Source organism: Capricornis sumatraensis, chromosome 2 (assembly GCF_032405125.1).
Source record: "Capricornis sumatraensis isolate serow.1 chromosome 2, serow.2, whole genome shotgun sequence".
NCBI lineage: Eukaryota > Metazoa > Chordata > Mammalia > Artiodactyla > Bovidae > Capricornis > Capricornis sumatraensis.
Genome location: NC_091070.1, coordinates 193,997,326 through 194,021,513, shown reverse-complemented (window position 1 = coordinate 194,021,513; position 24,188 = coordinate 193,997,326). Strand labels below are relative to the sequence as shown.

Genomic DNA, 24,188 nt, shown 5'->3' with positions numbered 1-24,188 from the left:
AGAGGAACTAAAAAGCCTCTTGATGAAAGTGAAAGAGGAGAGTGAAAAAGTTGGCTTAAAGCTCAACATTCAGAAAATGAAGATCATGGCATCTGGTCCCATCACTTCATGGGAAATAGATGGGAAACAGTGGAAACAGTGTCAGACTATTTTTTTGGGCTCCAAAATCACTGCAGATGGTGACTGCAGCCATGAAATTAAGACACTTACTCCTTGGAAGGAAAGTTATGACCAACCTAGATAGCATGTTGAAAAGCAGTGATATTACTTTGCCAACAAAGGTCCGTCTAGTCAAGGCTATGGTTTTTCCTGTGGTCATGTATGGATGTGAGAGTTGGACTGTAAAGAATGCTGAGCGCCGAAGAGTTGATGCTTTTGAACTGCGGTATTGGAGAAGACTCTTGAGAGTCCCTTGGACTGCAAGGACTGACTCGATGGACATGAGTCTGAGTGAACTCCGGGAGTTGGTGATGGATAAGGAGGCCTGGCATGCTGCGATTCATGGGGTCGCAGAGAATCTGACACGACTGAGCGACTGAACTGAACTGAACTGAAACACCTGTTCCACCAGATTCCCTGGAGCACAGAGTGCCTCACTCCACCCTGAACTCCCTCTAGGGGAAGTGTTAAAAGGCAACAGCTGCAGCAGCACAGGGTTCAATCTCCACAGAGACAGATGGCAAATGCTTTGTTAGATGGGTAAAGCTAAGGCACAAAGAGAGAGGTCAGGCTCAAAGTCTGTAGGAAGAGTCCAGTTCCTGAGTTCTTTCCAGCTGTTCTGTCCATCTGTGTGCCCTGAAAGCCATGCTTCCCAGCCACCCCACTGACTTTAGCAGACGCAAGTACTGACCCAGAACCTTCTCACCTCTATTCCTCGGCCAATGGCTACATTTCTCAGCTGCACAACAGTGGGGGCCTAGGGAAAAGCAAGCGCTTTGTTGAGAAGACGATCAGTCAGTGCTCACAGTTAGGCACACAAGCTCCCTGATGAGGAAGAGGTCTGGGTAGAAATCCAGCTATTCTAGTGACAGTGTTTACTTTTGTTAGTGTTATACCTACTACTTCTTAGGTGTTTTCCTTTTCAATAACGAAGGAAGCCTAACTGATCCCTAACCCTCCTAGTCCTGACCATCTGGAATTCTTGTGATTTAATGCATCCCTCCAGCGTGTACAACGTACTCCATCGTACACATGCTTTCCCACCCACAGACTTGTCTGATGGTCACAGGCTGCTCCCCATCCCTTCAGGGTGGGTTCAATCGAGGCTCAGGTGCTGAAGCAGTTGGCCACGCTCGCCCAGTCAGTGGCGAAGCTTGGATCTGATTCCCAGTCAGCTTTCCCACTGCTGCTCCCTTCCTCCACCCCTCTCATCTCAACAAACGCAAGCCTCCACCGCAAGCACGTTTTCCCCAGGAGAGTAGTAGGAACTTGGACTTTGGAATCTGACAGGCCTGGATTGAAATCCTGAGGGGCATTTTGTAGGGCCACTTGGAAGCAAGAGCACCAAAGTGACCATCTTTGCCTCACTGATCTTGCTTCTAGTTATCTTGTGCTACTGAAGGTCTGGCTCTCCAGCCTGAGCCCTGCTTCCAGGCAAGGAGTGCATTTGCCTCCTATTTTGTTCATATTGTATTGTTTGAAGGTTTTGTAAGACTTTATCAGGAAAAGAATTTAAAAAGTCTGTTAGCGTTGAAGGCATAAATGAAAAACTAGCGTCATAAAGATAAAAGAACTTCAGACTTGGAAAAATACCACAGATTCAAGCAAAAATCAAGAAATGGGAAAATATATTTGTGATATTGTGACAGAGCTTTTCCTTTACAAAAAGCTGGTATAATTTTTTTTTTTTTTTTTAGCATTCACACGGTATAGAAAGGTAGTTGAAAAAAAGACATGAGATATTCTCAGCTTTACTTTTAAAGAAAAATAAATCAGAACAGTTAGGTGCTCCTTTTCACGTCACACTTGGAAACTATAAAAGGTTGGTAATGCCCATTATTGTTGAGATTTAGGAAACAAGTATTTGCACACATAATTGAATGGAGAGTAAACTGGAACAATGCTTCAGGAGGACAATTTGACAAGAGCTGGCAAATTAGATAGATGCCCATGCTCTTTCATGTTGTAACTCCATGTAGGCATCTGCCCTACAGATGCACTTTCAGGAGTATACACTAAGATGTCCAAAGTTATTCATTCCAGCTATTTTTCAGGAGCTTAAAGATGTCAGTAATGTGATGTTCCTCATTAGAGTACTGGTTAAATGATGGCACATCCATACCATTAATGAGAAAGTGTGCCGTTTAAATGAATGAGGTTAGTAAGTACGTGCTGAAATGGGTAACTCTCCAGATATTAGGTGAAAAAAGGAAGCTGCATAGTGCTGTGTATATTACTCCATTTGTGTAGAAGGTGTTGGTGTGATGTGTCTTTGGGGAGAAGGGTGGAGAGAATGGAGAACTTCACTTTTGTTTTATACTTTTCTATACTGTGTGAATTCTTTTGTGAGCATAGTTTGTTTTTAAATATCAGTTAGAACTTGACTAGCCTTTAAAGGTGTGCTCCTTCTCCCCTAAGTTGTCCTAAAGGAATTTAGAATTATTTAGATATGTGAGTACATGGGCACATTTTACATGTACAATGAAAATTTCTGGAAGAGTATGCAAACTGTTAACAGTGGTCATCTCTGGGGAGTGTGACTGGGGAATTGAGGAATGTTTTGGTGACCAACTGTCCTGGTTTGCCAGTAACTGACGTGTTGTTTTACGATGTGGAACTTTTCACTTTGAACCTGGACAGCTCCAGGATAACAGGATCACCCTACTTTTGATTTTTATTCTATGTCCTTTGATTTGCTTGTTATGAATATATATTATTTAACTACTGATTTCTCATCAGAGAAAGTTAAAAACTATATAGCCATGTTATTTCTGTGTTGAAAACACACATATTTATGTTTCTGAGTCTGTCTGTGCGTGTATGCATAATTGTAGTTGAGCCTTGAACAGTCTGGAGCTTAGGGGAACTGATCATTCATGCCGTAGAAAATCTGTACATAATTTTACAGCCAACCCACCTGTAAAGAGTTCTGCATCCACAAATTCAACCAACCTCGGATCATGTAGTACTGGAGTATGTATTTAGTGAACAAAAAAAAATCCATGTATAAGTGAACCTGCACAGTTCCAACCTGTGGTGTTCGAAGTAACACTGTGTGAAGTAGGTCAATTAGAAATATGATGGATCATTTTATGTTACTTGGAAATGAGAACAGTGAGTCACAGTTGCCACAGGATGTTCCATTCCTTTGATGTTCCATGGAAAATGTAGCCAAATCCATATTCCTATGGGAAAGTATATTTACCACTTAAAGGGAAAATCTGAGTGCTAATTTGTGGACCTTGTGTTTACTGACAGGCTCTTTTGGGCTGCAGGGCTTCCCTGGTGGCTCAGAGAGTAAAGAGTCGGCCTGCAATGCGGGAAACCTGGGTTTGATCCCTGAGTTGGGAAGATACCCTGGAGAAGGAAATGGCAGCCCACAACAGTGCTCTTGTCTGGAAAATTCCATGGATGGGGGAGCCTGGTAGGCTACAGTCCATGGGGTTGCAGAGGATCGGACCGGACTGAGCGACTTCACTTTCTTTTTGGGGTGGATGTAATTTCTGGAGCATTTTGACTCCCTGGTCTTGGTAGCTTCTCCACTAGAGGGCAGCCGTTTACCACAGTACCTCTTGCACTCGTAGGGACTCTACATACTTGACACTCAATGGCACTCAGTAACTCACCTGGAAGTTAAACAGGTTGCATCAGGATGTCCCAGCATTTGCAGTAGTGATTCTGTCACTAGTTTTCGATATGATGTTGAGACTACTGGAGACTACTGGGGTGGGTAGCCTATCCCTTCGCTAGCGGATCTTACCGACTGAGAAATCGCACAGGGGGCTCCTGCATTAGCTATCAGGGAAGTCCCTTGGTATAGAAAGCTACTTTTAAACACTGAAATAGTAGTAATGAATAAAATACCATTATTTGAATATATTGAAAAATCTGATGCCTGAATCATCTTGAGATCAAGCTCAAAGACCCAGTTATTTTATGCAAAAAGATAAGCCCTATACAAATAGGCCCCCTACTCCATGGAAGTGTAATCAGCTACTACCCTGAGTTACTCAGAGTTTTGTATCAGTTGAGAGACTTTCTGACCAAGTATAAGAGAAACACGATAGCATTAAAATGAACAGCTTCAGACTCTCCATTTATGTGTGATGAAACTATAAACAAGAAATGAAGACAAAACAAATGCTTTTAAACCAAACTTACCATCAGTTTTTTATAGTCCTTACAGGTCAGGAAGCAACAGTTAGAACTGGACGTGGAACAACAGACTGGTTTCAAATAGGAAAAGGAATACATCAAGGCTGTATATTGTTACCCTGCTTATTTTACTTCTATGCAGAGTACATCATGAGAAACGCTGGGCTGGAAGAAGCACAACCTGCAATCAAGATTGCCGGGAGAAATATCAATAACCTCAGATATGAAGATGACACCACCCTTATGGCAGAAAGTGAAGAGGAACTAAAAAGCCTCTTGATGAAGTGAAAGAGGTGAGTGAAAAAGTTGGCTTAAAGCTCAACATTCAGAAAATGAAGATCATGGCATCCAGTCCCATCACTTCATGGGAAATAGATGGGGAAACAGTGTCAGACTTTATTGTATTGGGCTCCAAAATCACTGCAGATGGTGACTGCAGCCACGAAATTAAAAGATGCTTACTCCTTGGAAGAAAAGTTATGACCAACCTAGATACATATTCAAAGGCAGAGACATTACTTTGCCGACTAAGGTCCATCTAGTCAAGGCTATGGTTTTTCCTGTGGTCATGTATGGATGTGAGAGTTGGACTGTGAAGAAGGCTGAGCGCCGAAGAATTGATGCTTTTGAACTGTGGTGTTGGAGAAGACTCTTGTGAGTCCCTTGGATTGCAAGGAGATCCAACCAATCCATTCTGAAGGAGATCAGCCCTGGGATTTCTTTGGAAGGAATGATGCTAAAGCTGAAACTCCAGTACTTTGGCCACCTCATGCGAAGAGTTGACTCACTGGAAAAGACTCTGATGCTGGGAGGGCTTGGGGGCAGGAGGAGAAGGGGACGACAGAGGATGAGATGGCTGGATGGCATCAGTGACTCGATGGACGTGAGTCTAAGTGGACTCCGGGAGTTGGTGATGGACAGGGAGGCCTGGCGTGCTGCGATTCATGGGGTCGCAAAGAGTCGGACACGACTGAGTGACTGAACTGAACTGAACCCTCAAGTAACTAAGCAAGCAAGTAAGTAAAGATCTCAAAATTGTAAAAAGAGGCAGGATTATTTAAGGGAGACTTTTTTTTCCCCCAAAATAAGATAACTCTTTTTTTACTTTTCATGATCAATTCAAATACTTTTCTGTGTTAATAATGTTAAAATGATAGAATATGTTTAACATTTTTATATTTGACCTTTGTAATATGTCTTTAAAATTTTTTGTATTTGAAATCCATTAAAGATTTAGTTTGTTCTTTAGAAGTTTTGTACATGGTCTGCATTCCTTAAAATACTAGTTATTATATGTATTTCTTTATTATGCAGAATGGATGCCAAAATAGTGTTGTCTTTGTGGTATTATTGCAGTCACTTTCTTTAACTTTGATGAGCAGTCACTTAACCTTGTTGGGTCTGTTATAACACAGACGCGACAGGGATAATCATCTCAACTGGACTGTTCTACAATTGGGTACTATTATAGTACCCAGGATTGTTTGTGTCTGATTGTGTCTGAAGGATGAGGGTGCACCATATGGGCTCAGTGAGTATTACAGCTTAACAGAACCTGGCTGCATTTCAGCTGCTTGCCTATCTTGTGGAAACTTGGGACCTCCCTCTGGCTCTCTTAGAGAAATGAGAAGCCAGTGGAGCCTCTCGGGTACTTGGAGATTACATGTAGGCAGGGCCTAACCCACTCCCTGGCCTCTATACTTCTGGGGAGATATGCTAATAGGCTATTTGAGGATTAAAAAAGAGTACGGGCCTTAACACATGTCCTACGTCATGCATTTCAGGTGCTTTTCCACCACGTGTGTGGTCGAAAGATGGGCTGGTAGTTCTTTACCTGCTTTAAAGAATCTTGCATTTTCAATTTTGTCATGCTTTACTGTCCAGTACAATAGCCAACAGCCAAATGTGTCTATTAGCATTAAAATATGGGAAGTGTAGTTGAGAAATTCAAATTTTAATTTAAGTAATGTGGCTAGTGGGGCTTCCCAGGTAGCTCAAGGGTAAAAAACTGCTTGGCAAGCAGGAGCCTCGGGTTCAGTCCCTGGGTTGGGAAGATCCCCTGAAGAAGGAAATGGTATTCTTGCCTGTAAAATACCATGGACAGAAGAGTCTGGTGGGCTACAGTCTGTGGGGTCGCACAGTCGGACATAGAGACAAAACACGTGGCTAGTGACTGCCTTAGTGGATGGCACAGACAGAGATCATTTGCATCATCTCAGGAAATTCAGTTTTACAGGTTGTTCTGAGAATTTTCAAGCTTAATTGATCCCAGCTCCTCAGAACTCAATTTTGATCTTAAGTTAAAATCTGATTTAGTATTATTTACTAGATGGCTGAATGGAAGCAAAACTGCCAAAGACGGTTAATTTTATAAATCTGGGAAAATGGACCTTGTGTGATTGCATGAGACACCCTTGCCCCCTGGCTTCCCCACCTGTGATCCCCAGTGGCAGGCCCGCCCGTGCTGAGTGGCAGTCGTACCTGGGGCAGGATCTCCTGGGCCAGTGCTCGTGCCCGGTGGTAGGCAGCATTGCCCTCCTCGTTCTGGGCCACAGCGTGGTTCACCAGCCCCAGAGCCTGGGCCTGCGTCCCACTCAGTCGTCGGCCTGTGAAGATGAGCTCCTTCGCCAGGGCCACTCCCAGGCATCGAGGCAGCCTCTGAGTCCCTCCTGCCAGGATGGAGTAGGGATGGTGAATCCTCATGGAATGTGGGGGCCCAGGGGAGGCCCTGGCTGGGAGTCAGCCAAGACCTCTCAGAGGACAAGAGTGGGTTAGGCTGGCGGGGGAGAGCCCAGGATGTAGGGCAAAAGAGGGAAGTAGGGAATTGTGCTGGATAGAGTGACCAGGTAGAGGATGGATGGTGTGTGTTGAGATTACCTGCTCCTGGGAGGAGCCCTCGGGTGGTCTCGATCAGTCCCATGACAGCCGAAGAAGCTGCTTAGACAAAACAAAGTGAAGCCCCCACCCTGTCTTCCAGCTCCAACCCCAGAGGAGAGGAGACGCTGTCTGCCGGCTCTGCTTACCCCTCCAGCAGATCACTTCCCTCATGGTGTGGCCACAGCCAGACTCCTCCAGTAGCTGCCTTTGGAAGAGCCCTAGCCTGGAAGTCCCAATACTCACCCTACCTCCACAACTCACTGAGCAACTCTGTTAGCCTTTCTGAGCCTCATGGACAGGGAAAAAATATTGATAACCTCTCTTTTACCTGCTGTATAGAGCTGTTTAGGATCAAGTGAGGTCATGGTGCTTGGAACAAGGAAGGGTTCCTGGATGGTGCCTGGTACCTATTTGTAAGTTAATGGATTATCTGTCTCATGCATCCTTAGCTCAAGTGTAGCCTAGAGTGTCAGTGACTCCTGCTTCCACCAGTTTTCCTCCTAGCTTTTTGTCAGCCTGAAATTTTCCTGTATTCTGATTCACATCCTCCTTTTGCAGTTGTACTTCTTAAGAGAGGCCCTCCTTGAGTGTCCCACCCCATAGGCTTCCTCTGAATTCCCTCAACACCCGCCCTGTGAACCATGCAGTACGGGAGGGAAGGGTTTACATTCACCTCCTACCCACTAACCCCTTCAAGTTAGCTTTCCTAAACATAGGCAGGTGAGGACCAGAGTTGGTGCTATGACCTGACCTGGTATTTGATGGCTTCTCTTTGTTATGCTTCATATGGATATAAAGTCCCTCTATGCCTGGGGCTACATGTTAAAAAAAAGATGAACGTTCTTGCTTTGGCAGGAGAGAGTGTGGCACCATTATGGCACTCATATCTTCTCTGATTGGCTCTAAAGAGGGCACACCTAACCACCAAGTAAGCAAGGTTAAAAGCAATCAATTATCTTCATCCTCCCTGCCCTCCACATTTCAAAGTTCAATTTCTCTGAGCTGCTGATGCAAACCTCTGTGGATTCTGATAGAGCTACTGTAGGGCACTGCTCCTGCCCAGTCATGCTGTGATTAACTGGGCATGTAACAGGCTGCCCTCATGGCTCACCTTTGTTCACAGCATGATCGATACAGCCGTCTTGGACAGAACTGGAAGACTGAATAGATACCTTTGTCCCCAACCTTCGCTCTCTATGTTCTTTCTAGTTGTGTCAGCAGTTGGCCCGGGGTTGGTACAAACAGTCCTGAGCTGAGGCCAGCCGACTCTGAGAAGGGACGAGTCCTGTAGCAGTCAGGGGCTGGGCGGTGGGTGGGGAGCCACTACTGCCTGAATTCCTTAGCTCCCACTTTGCCTTTAGTTGTGGGGTTTGTTGGAAAGCTGAGAGCAGTGGCTGACTGCAGAACCCCCAGAATTAGCTGGTTTCATTCACTCTTCCCTCCCACCCTTCCACACCTCTCCCCGTACCCAGTACCTGCCACTCGGAGGTCACAGGCCAGGGCAAGTTCCAGGCCTCCACCCAAGGCAAACCCATCCATAGCTGCAATGGTGGGTGCAGGGAACGCTGCTGTGGAGACAAAGGAGGGCTCAGCCTGCGAGGCCCTGGTAGGACCAGGACAGTGTCTCAGGGTAGGAGACGGTCTAGCTGGTTGTGATAGACGGTGTCATTGGTCCCAAGCTTGGGGAGCTTACCTGGTACCTCATCCAGGTTATCTTAGCAGTTAGTTTTCCCACTGGGGAAAGTTGTGGGATCAGCTGGGGAATGGGAATGGGGAGATGGATGGGCAGGGTGATGCCTGGTCAGGCCCACCCTCCTGTGGGCTTCCCTGGGACCCACCTTTTTGCTCTCCCTTCTCATTCTGTGTGTTGGGATGTGTGTTAGAATTGAATCTAACATGGGGAAGGGAGACGGGCAAACAGGTGATGACGACCCAGGGTGATCAGTGAACTGAGAAAGGAAGCTTGGATGATGGGCCAGGGATGGCTTCCTTGAGGAGGAGGCACTGGTGGTCTTAAAGAATGCATAAACAGTTCAGATGGCCTAGGAGGGATATTCCAGAAAAAGGAACAAGCATTTGTCAAAGCCTGCAAGTATGCTTGCTGAAAGTTGACTCTGGAATGGCCAGGCTTGTACCCTGAGGGCACAGGGGCTGGGGGTCAGAACTAGCAGGGCACTAATGCTGGGGAGCCAGTGCCCTTTGGATCCTCGTGACACCCTCCTCCTTGTAGAATTCCTTGTCCCTGCCCCCTCTCCCTGGGAGAATCATCTCTCCACAGAGCTCACAACAGAAACCATTCTGTCTTTAGAGTATGGTAGATTGGGTGAGGCTGGGATCAGCAGGACCCCTGATAACCCTCTTCTCCCCACTCCAGAACCCTCACCAATCTCAGTCATCAGGCCTCAGAGCCGCTGGACAAAGAGCCCCACCTCACAACAGAAACCATTCTGTCTTTAGAGTATGGTAGATTGGGTGAGGCTAGGATCAGCAGGACCTTGAATGCCCTCCTCCTCCCCACTCCTGAACCCTCACCAATCTCAGTCATCAGGCCTCGGAGCCGCTGGACAAAGAGCCCCCCTTCTGCCTCACTCATCTGCTCCCGCTCCTTCAGGTCTGCACCTGCAGATGCAAGGGTGACAGCCCTTGGGAAATGACCTGGCACTGAATCCCAGGCTGTCAAAGGATCCAGCAATGGAAACCTGAAGAGAAGCAGCCAGAGAGCAAAGAGAAACACCAGGAAAACTCGGTCAGGGAAGCCAGGGAGGGAGGAGGAGTTCAAGAAAGAATAGATGCAAAACCAAAAAGATAAATTGGATTTCATCACAATTAAAAACTAATGCATCAAAAGCCACTATCAAGAGAGCAAAGACAACCCATGAATGGAAGGCAATACTGGCAAATCACACATCTGGTAAGGAACTGATATCTAGGCTATGTAAAGGTTTCCGACAACCAAATACAAAGGACTTCCCTGGGGGTCCAGTGGTTTAAGACTCCATGCTTCCACTGCAGGGGGCACAGTTCGATCCCTGTTTGGGGAACTAAGATTATGCAAGCTGTGCAGAGTGGTCAAAAAAAACCTCACAAATGACTTGAATAGACATTTCTCCAAGGAAAGTAAGCCAATGGGGTTTCCCAGCTAGTCTAGTTGCTAAGATTCTGGCTTTCTATTGCAGGTGGCCCGAGTTTGATCCCTAGTTGGAGAACTAAAGCTCTCATGCCAGAACTAAGAGGTGGCATGTCACAATGAAGATTGAAGATTCTGCGTCCCTCAACGAAGACCCAGTGCAGCCAAATAAATATTTAAAAAAGAAGATAAGGCAGTAAGCACTGGAAAATGTGTTCAGCATCATTGGGGAAATGCAAATAAAAACCACAATAGGATAGCACTTTTTACCCATTCAGATCGTTATTATAAACAAGAAACAAAAAAGTGTTGACATTGGAGTGGAGAACTCTGATGTACTGCTGGTAGGAATGTAGAATGATACAGCTGCTGTGAAAAATATTTTGGTGCTTCCTCCAAAAGTTCAAAGTAGGATTACTATATGGTCCAGCCACTTTACTCCTAAGTATATACCCCAAAGAATTGAAAGCAAGGACTCAAGCAGATACCTGCACACCAATGTTCATAGCAGTATTAATCACAATAGCCAAAATGTGGGAACCACCCAAGTCCATCAACAGATGGATTAAAAAAATGTGGAATATATATGTGAAAAGGAATATTATTCACTTTTAAAAAGGATAGAAATTCTGCAATATGCTACAACATGGATGAACATGAAGTACATGATGCCAAGTGAAATAAGCTAGCCATGAAAGGACAAACGTATGATTCTACTTGTAAGAAATAGAGTAGACAAATTCGTAAAGATAGAAAGTAGAATGGAGGTTACTGGGTGTTGGGGAAATGTGGACGAATTGCTTAATGAGTATACAGTTTATTGAGATGATGAAATAGTTTTTGAAATGGATAGTGGTGATTGTTGAATAACGTTGCGAATGTACTTGCTGCTACTGCTGCCAAGTCACTTCAGTCGTGTCCAACTCTGTGTGACCCCATAGACGGCAGCCCACTAGGCTCCCCGTCCCTGGGATTTTCCAGGCAAGAACACTGGAGTGGGTTGCCATTGCCTTCTCCAGTGCATGAAAGTGAAAACTGAAAGTGAAGTTGCTCAGTCTTGTCCAACCCTCAGTGACCCCATGGACTGTAGTCTACCAGGTCCCTCTGTCCATGGGATTTTCCAGGCAAGAGTACTGGATTGGGTTGCCATTGCCGTCTCCGGTGACTGTACTTAATACCAGTGAATTTTACACTTACAAGTGATTAAAATATAAATTTTGTGTAATGTATATATTTGTGACAACTCAAAAAATACATTAAATAGTAATAAAATTTTATTTTTTTTCCTGTTTTATTGAGAAATAATTGGCATACATCAGGTATAATTATTTTTTAAAAGAAGGGGTTGGTGGAAGAGGCTGAAGGTCAAGGAAGGTGAGGAGTGAGTGCAGGGGACAGTGGCATGGGTGTGGGCAGGGTCCTTCATGAGAGTAGTGCCAGTGGAGGGTCACTGAAGGCCAGATAGCCGGAGCCTGAGGCAGTAGTAAGCGGTGAACATACTGTCTGCAAGTCCTAGATTATGGGAAAGTCAGTTGGGAGAGCCCTCGGGAGTCTGATTAGTCCTAGCCCCTCAGTGACAGATCAGGGAACTGAGGCCCAGAGAGAGACAGGGACTAGCCCAGAATTCCAGAGCAAATTGGGCAGATTCAGACCTCCTGCACGCCCCCTACTTTCCTGTCGTTCGCTGTGGGGGTGAGGAGCGGGGCTAACAGTCATGAAATGACTGTGATGGAAGACGTCAGACCATGGGGGAGCCAAAGGAAGGGGCCGGAGTAGGACGAGGGCCTCGATCAGGGCAGCGGGGTCAGGCAGACTGGTCCGCATACTTCCCTTGCCACCTCCCTCCCCAGGCTGCTCACCGGGATCCTGACCGTTGAGGCCTGGGGACTGAGCCACATGCCCTTGAAACTGCCTGAGAATCACTCGCTTCCCAGCCTCGCCCTCCGCAGCCTCTTCCCGTCTCCCCAGTGCCCCCTCCACAGCCACCCCAGAGTCAGTTCTTAGCTCAACTCTCATTCGCTTGCTTCTTGTGGGCCTGGGATGCGGCATTTCTCGTCTCAGGAAGGAAGTCCATGGTGCTTGCCCTGTTGTGAGGACCAAATGGTGCAGAGACGTGGAAGAGCCTCGTTGACAGGGACTGAAAGCTTGTGGGTGGGCAAAGGGGCAGTAAGCCAGTCCGATCTTGGCCACAGACCTGGTGAGTGTCGTTGGACTCCGTTTTCTCATTTCCTCAATGAAGGGTCAGAACGGAAAGAACAGGGATTTGGGAGTCAGAGAGGTCAAGTTCTAACTGAATTCTCACTAGCTGTGTTGCTCTAAGCAAGGAATTTCACCTCTGAGTTCACATCTTTAAAATGGGAATGAGCCCTGTGCTGTGTGCTAAGTTGCTTCAGTCATGTCTGACTCTTTGTGACCCTATGGACTATAGCTCACCAGGCTCCTCTGTCAATAGGGATTCTGCAGGCAAGAACACTGGAGAAGGTTACAATTTTCTCCTCCAGGGGATGTACCCAACACGGGATTGAACCCGTGTTTCGTCTGTCACCAAGCGGGTTCATTAGCAATAGCTAATGGGAAGCCCTGAGTCCTGTGCTACAAATGACCTAAAGTGAAGTCTCTCAGTCATGTCTGACTCTTTGCAACCCATGGACTGTAGCCCACCAAGCTCCTCCATCCATGGGATTCTCTAGGCTAGAGTACTGGAGTGGGTTGCCATTTCCTTCTCCAGGGGATCTTCCTGACCCAGGGATCAAACCCAGGTCTCCCACATTGCAGGCAGACACTTTAACCTCTGCACCACCAGGGAAGCCCTTAAATACAAGAATACAGTCTCTCAGAAAACCTCCTATAGAGACACAGAACTTCAGAGCCAAGTACTAACATCAAAGATTTCAAGGGAGGAAAGGGAACCAGGTTGAAAGAAGAGGGAGGAGGCGGGAGAGAGGGATGAAAGGGGTGGCCTTACAGACGTCTCCTGCCACCTACAGATGCCCAGGCATTATGGGACTTTTCCCTGGGCCTCCAGAGAAGGGAGGACTGGAGCTCGGCCCTACCAGAAATCAGACCAGAACCAGAATTCGAGTTCTCTGCCAAGAGGAGGTGATCAGTCTCCCATCCTCAGCTCAGGCTAAGGGCCCTTCGACCAGATTCCTGCGTCCAGGACCGGGGGACTAGAAAAACAGGGAAGGATAGGATGGGTTAAGGAGAGGAAAGAGAGAGGGAAGGGGAGAGAGGTCAATAAAGTCTCTTGTTCCTTACCGGTCAGGGCACTCTGGCCAGTTGTCCGTGTCAGGAAGAGACCAGGGACAAAAGGGTCCCAGTTGCGGCCGCTGGGTCTGGTCCATTGGCAGGCAAGCTGGCCCCTGAGTACCCTGAGTGGTCAGGATGTCAGTCTCAGCGAAGAAGAGTCCTGCCAGAGTCGCCATTTGTTGCAGGAAGAGGGACCCCTTCCAGGGCCCGAAACTGGGCTCTTGTCTAACACTCGGAAATGAATTGTCCGAGGAGGCACATGTGCTGACAAAGCAAGAGATTTTATTGGGAAAGGGCACCCGGGTGGAGAGCAGTAGGGTAAGGGAACCCAGGAGACCTAAGTATCCCCTAAATGCAGGCTGATGGGAGCCCTGGGTTGGAGGCAAGGAAGGAAACCCACCTGCACAGAACACACCCTTCACTCCACTCCTGAAGATCACGACACGCACTTGCCGGTCCTCCCGAAGCTGGGCCAGAGCTTCCAGCAGCTGCAGAGGAGACCCGGTCAGATACCTCCCAGCTCAGCCCCAGCCCACCCTGGTGCCCGCCCTTACTCACCTGACGTTCCCCAGGGCATTGCGGGCACTTGGTCTGTTCATCAGAATCTCAGCAATTCCTGCAGGGGACAGGGCAGCGTCAGGTGAGCCAGCTGCCCTGCTCACTCCTGGGCTGGGGCCTGGGATCTGGGCAGCCTCTACCCTTGATGAGCAGTGTGACCTGGGGCAAGTCACACACACTCAGGCCTCAGTTTTTCCAACCATAAAATCGGGAGAATAACCCTTGCCCTTTCTGCCTCACAGAAGTGCAAGGGCTTGAGGACCTCGGAGCACCATGGGGAGAGGGACGAGAATGACTGCCCCAGTGGTTCCTGCCTGCTTCTGCCATTGTGAGACACACACACACACCTACACACCCCTTCTTCAATTTCACGTGTCTCTCTCCATGTTATTCTTTTCTCTACAGAGGAACTTCTTCCTCTCAAGCTGAATGAGTTATGATAACACCACCACCCAGAAACCTCATGTGCCCTGACTCATTCATTGCTCCCACCTCCCTCCAAAAGTAACTCTCCTGACTTTCTTTTTCCTCCTGAGTTTTTATGGTGATCACTTTCCTGCGTTTCTTAACAATATTATCACAAAAATATTCTTCTCTAGACTTGTATTTAAAAAAAAAAGAAAACTCTTAAAAGCTTGTTAAAAACCCTTAGCTTCTGCTTCTAGCCCTGTCTTTCCCTCAAAAGTTATTTATTAAAGAACCTGGGGCGGGTCTTCCCTGGTGGTCCAGTGGCTAAGACTCCCTTAATGCAGGAAGCCTGGGTTCAATCCCTGGTCAGGGAACTAGATCCCACATGCTGCAACTAAGATTCCAAATACTGCCACTAAGACTGGCACAGCCAAAAAATAAAAATAAAAAATAACCTGGGGCATTGACCTGTAAGGTTTCCTGCAGCATGGAATTTACTGATTGCACACTCATGGAGCAAGTGAGCAGATGCCTCTGTGATAAGAATTTAACAACTAATCCCGAGGCTTGAGCACATTCACATTCTGTCCTCTTTGGCAAGAGAATATCCTTTGCCCTACTCATGTGATATTCTTTCATGAGAACCAGTGAAACTTCTTGAAAGGCTTTTCCGTATTCAGTGAGTAATTTTCTTGCCTTCCATTCTCTTAAGTCTTCTCCAGTCTAGCTCCAACCCATCACTCGGCAGAAACCGTTCTCACCTAAGTGAGACCAGTGTAACCAGTGTGATCACATCACTAACCGAGGGACATATTTCCATCCTGCTCCCAGGCTCAGCAACAATTAACTCTCCTGGCCAAACACCTGCTCCTCCTTGAACATTTTCTGCTGTGGCCTTTTTGGGTTTTTTAGTACACAGTTTTTTTCAGAACAATTTTAGGTTCAGAGCAAAATGGAGTAGAAAGTGCTTCCCTGATGGCTCAGAGGGTAAAGAATATGCTTGCAATGCAGAAGACCTGGGTTCAATCCCTGGGTTTGGAAGATCCTCTGAAGAAGGAAGTGGCAACCCACTCCAGTATTCTTGCCTGGAGAATTCCACGGAGGAGCCTGGCAGGCTACAGTCTGTGGGAATGAAAGGAGTCAGACATGACTGAGAAAGTATGGAGATTCTCATAAATCCTCTAGCCACTGCACAGGCATGGCTTCCCACCAGAGTGGGACATTTGTTACCAAAGATTAACCTCCATGCATATATCATTATTACCCAACTTCCACAGTTTACCTTAGGGTTCACTCTCGGTGTTGCATGTGCTATGGGTTTTGACAGACATATAACAACATGTACTTGCCTGTGACTCCACATTTTCCTGGGTTTCCTACCTCTCAGGTGATGCCCTGCACTTCTTTTCAAGGTTTTCTTCTACCCAATTTAAGAATTCTTAATTCATTTATTCAACATATATCTATAATAGGTAAAAATTTTCATTTTCAGAGTCAGGTACAGTGGGAAAGATACTACAGGTAAGAGACTATTCCATTTGAAAAATTGTATCTTATCGAATGTGTTAATTTCTATTGTACAGCAAAGTGATCCAGTTATATACATATATATCCCTTTTCCTATTCTTTTCCATTATGATTTATCACAAGATATTGAATCTAGTTCCCTGTGTTATTCAGTAGGATGTTGTTTATCCATTCTGTATATAATAGTTTGCATCTGTTAACCGCAAACTCCTAATGCATTTTTCCCAACCTTTCTTTCCCCTTGGCTACCACAAGTCTGTTCTCTATGAGACTACTCAAGTGGTTGAAGTTCCGGAAAGGTCAGTCCAAGTTCTCTTTATTCAGTCGTTTGTACAGTTTTGTATTTAACACACACTGGCCTCTGTACTAAACACTGATGTCAGAGACTAGAGCAGGCTCAGTCCCTGTCCTCTTAGATCCTACAGTCTAACAGAGGAGATTGACATTCAGCAAGTAATTACCATTTGTGACATCAACATGGGGAAAAAAAAGACAGGAGGCTGGGGGTTTAGAGTGGGCAGAGGGGAGCCCTAGTGTAGAGGATGAGCAGTGACTTCCTGGGGGAGAAAGTGACCTTTCAGCTGAGAGCTGAGGAATGAATAGGAGTTAGCCGGACAAAAGCGTGTGTGTGTGTTGGTGGGAAAAGCCTATATCAGACAGAGGGAGTGGCACAGATGAGGGCCCTGAGCGTAGCAGAGCGGGTACTGTAGGGTTTGTGGAGCTGGGCCTTTAATGTGTTTTGGCTGCACCTGAGAATTAAACCAAGATGAAACAGATTAACAGGAGAAAAGCATACGAGTTTGTTCAAATTTTATGTAACACACGAGCCCTCAAAAGGAAATGAAGACCCTAAGAATGGTAGGGCCTATATGCTATGACAAACCTAGGTAGTGTGTTGAAAAGCAGAAACATTACTCTGCTGACAAAGGTCTGTATAGTCAAGGCTATGGTCTTCCCAGTGGTCATGTATGGTTGTGAGAGCTGGACCGTAAAGAAGGCAGAGTGCCAAAGACTGTGCCAAACACCTTTGAACTGTGGTGCTGGAGAAGACTCCTGACAGTCCCTTGGACAGCAAGGAGATCAAACCAGTCAACCTTAAGGGAAATCAACCCTGAATACTCACTGGAAGGACTGATGCTGAAAGCTCTAGTATGACGGTCACCTGATGTGAACAACCGACTCATTGGAAAAGTCCCTGATGCTGGGAAAAATTGAGGGCAGAGGAAGAGAGTGTGTCAGAGGATGAGGTGGCTGGATGCATCACCCATGCAATGCACATGAATTCTGGGAGATGGTGAGGGACAGGGAGGCCTCGTGTGTTGCAGTCCACGGGGTCGCAAAGAGTCAGACGCAACTGGGCAGACAAACAACACACAACATGTTTTTATAGTAGGTTGAAGGAAGAGCAGCAGCCGTGGCAAAGTTAACTGTGTGGGAGTCTACAGGAAGTTAAGGCCTGTTTCTACACAGTTGTCTGTTCACACTTGTCTATTTTAACACACTTGTCTGTTTGTATAGAATTCTCTTGGCTTCAACTCCCTGTTGAAGCCCATAATGAGAGACCATGCTGCTGCTGCTGCTGCTGCTAAGTTGCTTCAGTCGAGTCTGACTCTGTGCGACCCCACAGACGGCAGCCCACCAGGCTCCCCCATCCCTGGGATTCTCCAGGCAAGAACACTGGAGTGGGTTGCCATTTCCTTCTCCAGTGTATGAAAGTGAAAAGCGAAAGTGAAGTCACTCAGTCATTTCCGACTCTTCGTGACACCATGGACTGCAGCCTACCAGACTCCCCCGTCCATGGGATTTTCCAGGCAAGAGTACTGGAGTGGAGTGCCATTGCCTTCTCCGAATGAGAAACCATATCCCCTGCCAACTTCAGGACTGCAGCCTGATAAAACCCTGCGAAGGGAGTTTGTGGGTACTTTGAAGCAGAGAACCAGCAAAATTGTGCCTAGACTTCTGACCTATGGAAACTATGAGATAATAAATGTATGCTATTTTAGCAACAGTCTGTGGTAATATGTTATGTGGCAGTAGAAAACAAATATAATCATGATATCCTGGGGTTGGCAGGAACTTTCCTCTCTCCTCTTCACTTTCCTGTTCGGCCTTTCCTTTTTCTCTGGCTAACTCTCTCCCATATTTCATCTCTAGCTCTCTCTTGCAGAACGCAAATATGGTGCTTGGCTGAAGTCACCGCTCAGTCACATACCAGCTCCATGGCCTTGGACAAGTTACTTTATCCTTCTGACCTTCACTTTCCTGATCTATAAATAGAAATACTAAAAAGGTTGTAATGATTAAAAGAGATAATGTTCATAAGTGTATAACCAGAGTTTGTGGGCACTTTGAGCAAGGAAAATGCACAGAAGCTGGTGAAAGTCTAGGACCCAATATGATGTGTGAGCTCTAAGCTGGAGACTTAAGGGGCCAGACAGGGTGTCTTTGGCTTTCATTCATTCACCTGACAATGTTCAGCTCTTACTCCCACATGGCAGGCCCCGGAGAAACAGAGGACTCAGCCGTGGCCCCTGACTTCTTAGTTGATACCCTATTCTGGGAACATTGTCCTTGCTGGACCCCAGTAATAATGATGGTTTGCATTGCACCCTCTCTACTCTTATCAGACTCCCGTGATGGTTTGATCTGCTTAGCAGAAGACCTAGAGTCACATCGATCTTGGTCTGGATCACACAGTGATGTGGGTGGGAGTCGATAGAAACCACTGGAAGGTCGTGTGGGTATGTGTGCTCAGTTGCTCAGTAGTGTCTGACTCTTTGTAATCCCTATGGACTGTAGCCTGCAAGGCTCCTCTGTCCATGGGATTCTCAAGGCAAGAACACTGGAGTGGCATTGCCATTCCCTTCTCCAGGGGATCTTCCTGACCCAGGGATCAAACCCAAGTCTCCTGTGTCTCCTGCACCAGCAGATTCTTTTACTACTGAGCTGTGTGGGAAGCCTTAATAATCCCTTAGTATATAGAGGGGGAAACTGAGGCTCAGAAAAGAAGAGAATGTGCCAGAGTTACTAGGTGGACCCAGCTAGCAATCCTCACTCTCAGAGTTAACAAGTGATGAAGAGGACAAGTCCAGAAAGAAGGAATGTAAAAGGACAAGGGTAGGGGAAGAGGGTGTAATTTCTAAGTGGTTTACAAAGGTAGAGAGGGAGGAGAGGACCCAAGTCAGGGGCATAGTTAGATGGAAACACTGAAGTGGGATAGCTTAAAATGAACAAACCCGTGGTAGGAGAGAGAAGGTGACATGGTCAGGTTGTGGTGGAGAACCTTGAATATTCAGCTCAGGAGCTGGAGTAAAGCCATAAGGGTGAGGAGTGGTTAACGGGCTAATCTCATTTTTGAAGACAACAGGCACAATGTGGCAATGCTCTGGTGCTATCACAAGTGGAAGGCAGGACTGGTGACTTCTAGGAGGATGGTGGGATGGTTTTCCTGTGTGTGGGTCTCCTCCTTATGCCTCTTCTTGGTTTCCTTATCTCCTTCCCTCTAGGACACTCTATATGCCCTCTGGCAGGGGCAGAAGCTTAATCTCCTTAATGTTGTTGCTCAGTGGCTCAGCCATTTCTGACCCTTTGTGACCCCACTGCCTGCAGCACTCCAGGTTTCCATGTCTTTCACTCTCTCCTAAGTTTGCTCAAATTTATGTCGTTTGAGTCGATCTTGGCATCCAACCATTTCATCCTCTGTCACCCCCTTCTCCTCCTGCCTTCAGTCTTTCCCAGATCAGGGTCTTTTCCAGTGAGTCAGCTCTTCGCATCAGGTGGCCGAAGTATTGGAGCTTCAGGTTCAGCATCAGTCCTTCCAATGAATATTCAGGGTTGATTTCCTTCAAGATTGACTGTTTTGAGCTCTTTCCTGTCCCAGGGAGTCTCAAGAGCCTTCTCCAGCACCACAGTTAGAAAGAAACAATTCTTTGGTGCTCAGTCTTCTTAAAGAGCTTCCTTTGTGGTTCAGGGCCTTCCCTGGTGGCTCAGACAATAAAAAATCTGCCTGCAATGCGGGAGACCCTAGTTCGATCCGTGGGTTGGGAAGATCCCCTGGAGGAGGCCGTGGCAACCCACTCCAGTATTCTTGCCTGGAGAATCCATGGACAGAGGAGCCTGGTGGGCTACAGAATTACTAGAATTCTAGGGATTTACTAGAATTACTAGTAATCACTGAATTACTAGAAGAATGTGATGACCATTAATAGTCGAGAAGACAGGTTTTAAAATCAGACCTGGTTCAGTTTGCTTAAACTCTCTGCTCCTTGTTTTATTGACTATAAAGCTGGGAGAATAGTTATAGCTATTTCAAGCCGAACACTGTTGCCAGTTTGGCAGTGAACTGAGCATGAGAGCGAGGGGGGCATTCTCTAAGGCTAGCCATCCCTCATAGCCACAGAATTCTCACCAAGGGATGTAGTGGGATGCCAGAAGCCCCTTCATGTCCATCAAAAGTGGGGGATGCACATAGTGTCTGCAACAGCAGGGCGCTAGGAACAGCTCTTCAACTTCGTATCAAGCAAGAAAAAAGGAGGTGTACAAAATCCCTAGAACAACGGAATCTGTGTAAACTAAAACTTGGACACAAATAGCACTACTTTAAATGCGGGGAAGGTTAGAGGGGTTGGGACTGGGGAGAAAGTAGATAAGAGGCCTTTGCCCAGCTGGTGACACAAAGCCAACAGGGGAATGCCACTCACTGATTGCAAAGTCCAACCACTGCCCTTTACTCGCCTTTGCAGATAAAACTACCCCCAAACAGAAACAAAACGAAATAAAACACAACCAAACAAAACCCAAGACAAGGCTCAATCAGGGTGTTCTTGCCAGCAGCTGCTGCGAACTTTTCTTGATTCAGCAGGACTCCAAACTCCATGAGCAGCTGCAGGGTGATTGTGCAGGGGGGCACCAAGCTCTCCTCTGCTCTCTCCTCTCTCCCCTCCCCGCCCCCACCCCCAACCACGTCCTCTCCTCTGCTCCTCCTTTCCAGGAGCCCGGGCACCCTAAGCCAAATTGGAATTGGTTTGGCTGCCCAGCCCACTGGAACCTTGCTAGGAAGTTTGGCCTGGAAGGAAATCAGGTATTTTAAAGCTCTAGTGGGGGCTGGGCTTGCTGGCACCTAGTTCTACCCTTGAACAAGTCCCCTCTCTTTCCTCACAGCCCCGGGGAACCAAATATGGGGCTGAAGGGACCGATATTGATGTAAAATCCCATCGCAATTACTGTGGGAGCTGCGGGTGAGGTGGTCACCTACTAAAGGATTTAGGCCTGGGGAGCCTCTACTGGGATGCAGGAGCTTAGGGGTCCTATCCTCAGACACACTGAGCAACCCGCCTCCCCCTTACTGGTTTTGGGGTAGGAGATAGATGGGCCCTTGGGCCGGACAGCTGGTGTTTGTCAAGTGGAGTAAAACTGAAGGTTTTCTCTCACCCAGACACTCCAAGGATAAAACGAATGTCAGTAACTGAGCTCTGCTGGAATAAAGAGGTTAGGTGACCACTCCTGAGGTCAAGGAAAATGTTCCTGTCCACACATGTGCAGAAAGGCTTATTGGGGGTCAAAAAGGGAGGAGGTGCCACCCCATAGTAAGTGTGGACACAGCCCCATAGGTCTCTGCAGTGGGATCCATGCTAGCAAAGTGTTGCGCAGACATGTTGGAGAGGTCTAGGACCAGTCAGTTGTGAAGGTACAAGATAATTTGCCATATATAAAGACCCAAAGGCTGTCCTTTATAAGTGATTTAGCGCACCTCTTTACTGGCCTCCTCCTCGTTAGAGAGGCCCCCCATTCCCTTTCTCTCTGGGTGTGTATTTCTGCCTAGCTTTTCTGACTTACATACAACTGCTTCTCTGTGTGCTCTCCCATATGTTGTGTTGTGTCTGTAATAAGGTTTGTACTTGTTTTTACAGTCTTTGCCTCCTTGAAACATTCTTGTTTTCAAATGGGGCCAAGGCCACTTTCCTTCTAGCCTCTCCTTGCTGGTGGTCTAGCAGCTAGGATTCCTGGTTTTCGTCCAGGCTACCCACCCAGGTTCAGTTTCTGGGTGGGGAACTAAGCTCTCTCTCAGGACCACTCACTGCTTTCTCTCTCTGAGATCAGCTTCCACCTGCCTGCATGTTGAAGGGAGCACAGACCATGGGTCCCTGCCTGGCAGCAGCACCAGGCGTGCTGGACCCCGTCTCCTTCAGCCCAGTGGCACCCACCGCAGCTGCCTCCCAGGCTCACAAGGACAGCAAGCGCACTTAGTGTGGTCTGGACCCACCAGAACTCATACCTGGATCTCCCGGCCTGCAGCCCCCAGGTTGTGGGAGCAGCCCCGGGTCCCAAGCGGCCTCCAGGGGCGCGGAAAGCGCAGGGTGCTGGTCAGGACGCGCAGCATGGGGGCCCACTCTGGGAACAGGCCACTCGGCCCTCCACCACCGCCTCCCGCTGAAAGCTCGCTGCTCTGCCCCAGGCCTTCAAAACCTGTTCCTCCTTTGGGAACACCCTCAGCCTGTTGGAGACCAGAAGACATGGGTAGGAGAAAGCCCAGCTCTGCTGTGTGATTTTGGACAAGGCTGCCAATCTCTCTTAAGTGCCAAAATTGTATCTGTAAAGCATAGGTAATAAAAATGATGTGCCAAATATAAAGAAAGCTGAAAGCTAAAGTAGTGAAAACAGATTTTAATCAATAATATACTGTTGCAAAAGAGAAATGTCCAGCATGAACTGAACTCTTAACATAGTTTCTAATAGCTGAAGGACACATCCCTAGAATGACTCTAGCCCGTTTTAAAGTGCCTGCCTAAGAAAACTCAAGACTGCCAAAATAAATTACTGTTTGTTCCAGCCAACATCTGAAGGTAGGGCTCCTATCTCCCCGTCTCGGAGGGAGCCTAAACTTGCAGTAGGGACAGCAAAGCTAGAATAGTCCCATGTGGACTAACCCCGCTCTGTGTATTTTGAAAGTTTTCGCTTCCCCGACTGTACACCATCCTGGCTCACCCACCTCCCTATTCCTTCTTCTCCTTGTAAAATCTCTTCTCACTACTTTAGGGGAGGCTGAAGCCTAGCAGCGAGGAGGACTCAGAGGACCCTGGCTAGAGTTCAGTGATAGACTCTTTGTCACTAGCTCATGATAGTTCCTCTCTGTGACCCTCAAGGTTAATTGGGGCTTATCTCACTTCTGGCTATTTGTAAGCTGCCCTTGTTTCCAACAAATTAATTCAGGTTATGGATCACCAGGCCATCTCTCCCTGTCCCTTTTCTCCACATTACTGGGCACAGCTCCAATTCTGCCACTCCTTAAAGAGTCACAGACACGAGGCTGTATAGTTTAGTTCAGTTGCTCAGTCGTGTCTGACTCTTTGCGACCCCATGCACTGTAGCCCACCAGGCTCCTCCATCCATGGGATTTTCCAGGCAAGAGTACTGGAGTGGGGTGCTGCATAGAAAGATTTTTACAGGAGTTTGGGAAACAACTGTGGGACTTCACTTCTCATACTTAAGGAGGTTAAAGCTAACTGTTATGGACTGAATTGTGTTGCCCCAAATGTATGTGTTGAAGTCCTATCCCTCAGTACCTCACAATGTATTTGTAGACAGTCTTTAAAGAGGTAATTAAGTTGAAATGAGGTCATTAGAGTTGGCCCTAAATAAAAATAACTGATACCCTTAGAAGAAGAAAAAATTTTAAACACAGATGAGTATAGGGGAAGACAAAGGGGAGGATGGCCATTTAGAAGCCAAGGAGAAGCCAAGGCCTCAGACACAATGAACCCTGCCATTACCTTGATCCTAGACTTCTAGCCCCCAGAACTGTGCAGAAATACATTGCTGCTGTTTAAATTATTCAGTTTGTGACTTTGTTATGGCAACACTAGCAAACTAATCAGAGAAGGCAATGGCACCCCACTATAGTACTCTTGCCTGGAAAATCCCATGGACGGAGGAGCCTGGTGCGCTGCAGTCCATGGGGTCACTCAGAGTTGGACACGACTGAGCGACTTCACTTTCACTTTTCACTTTCCTGCATTGGAGAAGGAAATGGCAACCCACTCCAGTGTTCTTGCCTGGAGAATCCCAGGGACTGGGGAGCCTGGTGGGCTGCCATCTATGGGGTCACACAGAGTCAGACATGACTTAAGTG

General features: G+C 47.0%; 1 pseudogene; it reads right to left on the bottom strand.

The window, feature by feature from the left end:
* Positions 1–657: 657 nt before the first annotated feature.
* Positions 658–22,439, bottom strand: LOC138070342 (enoyl-CoA hydratase domain-containing protein 2, mitochondrial-like; annotated as a pseudogene).
* Positions 22,440–24,188: the final 1,749 nt, after the last annotated feature.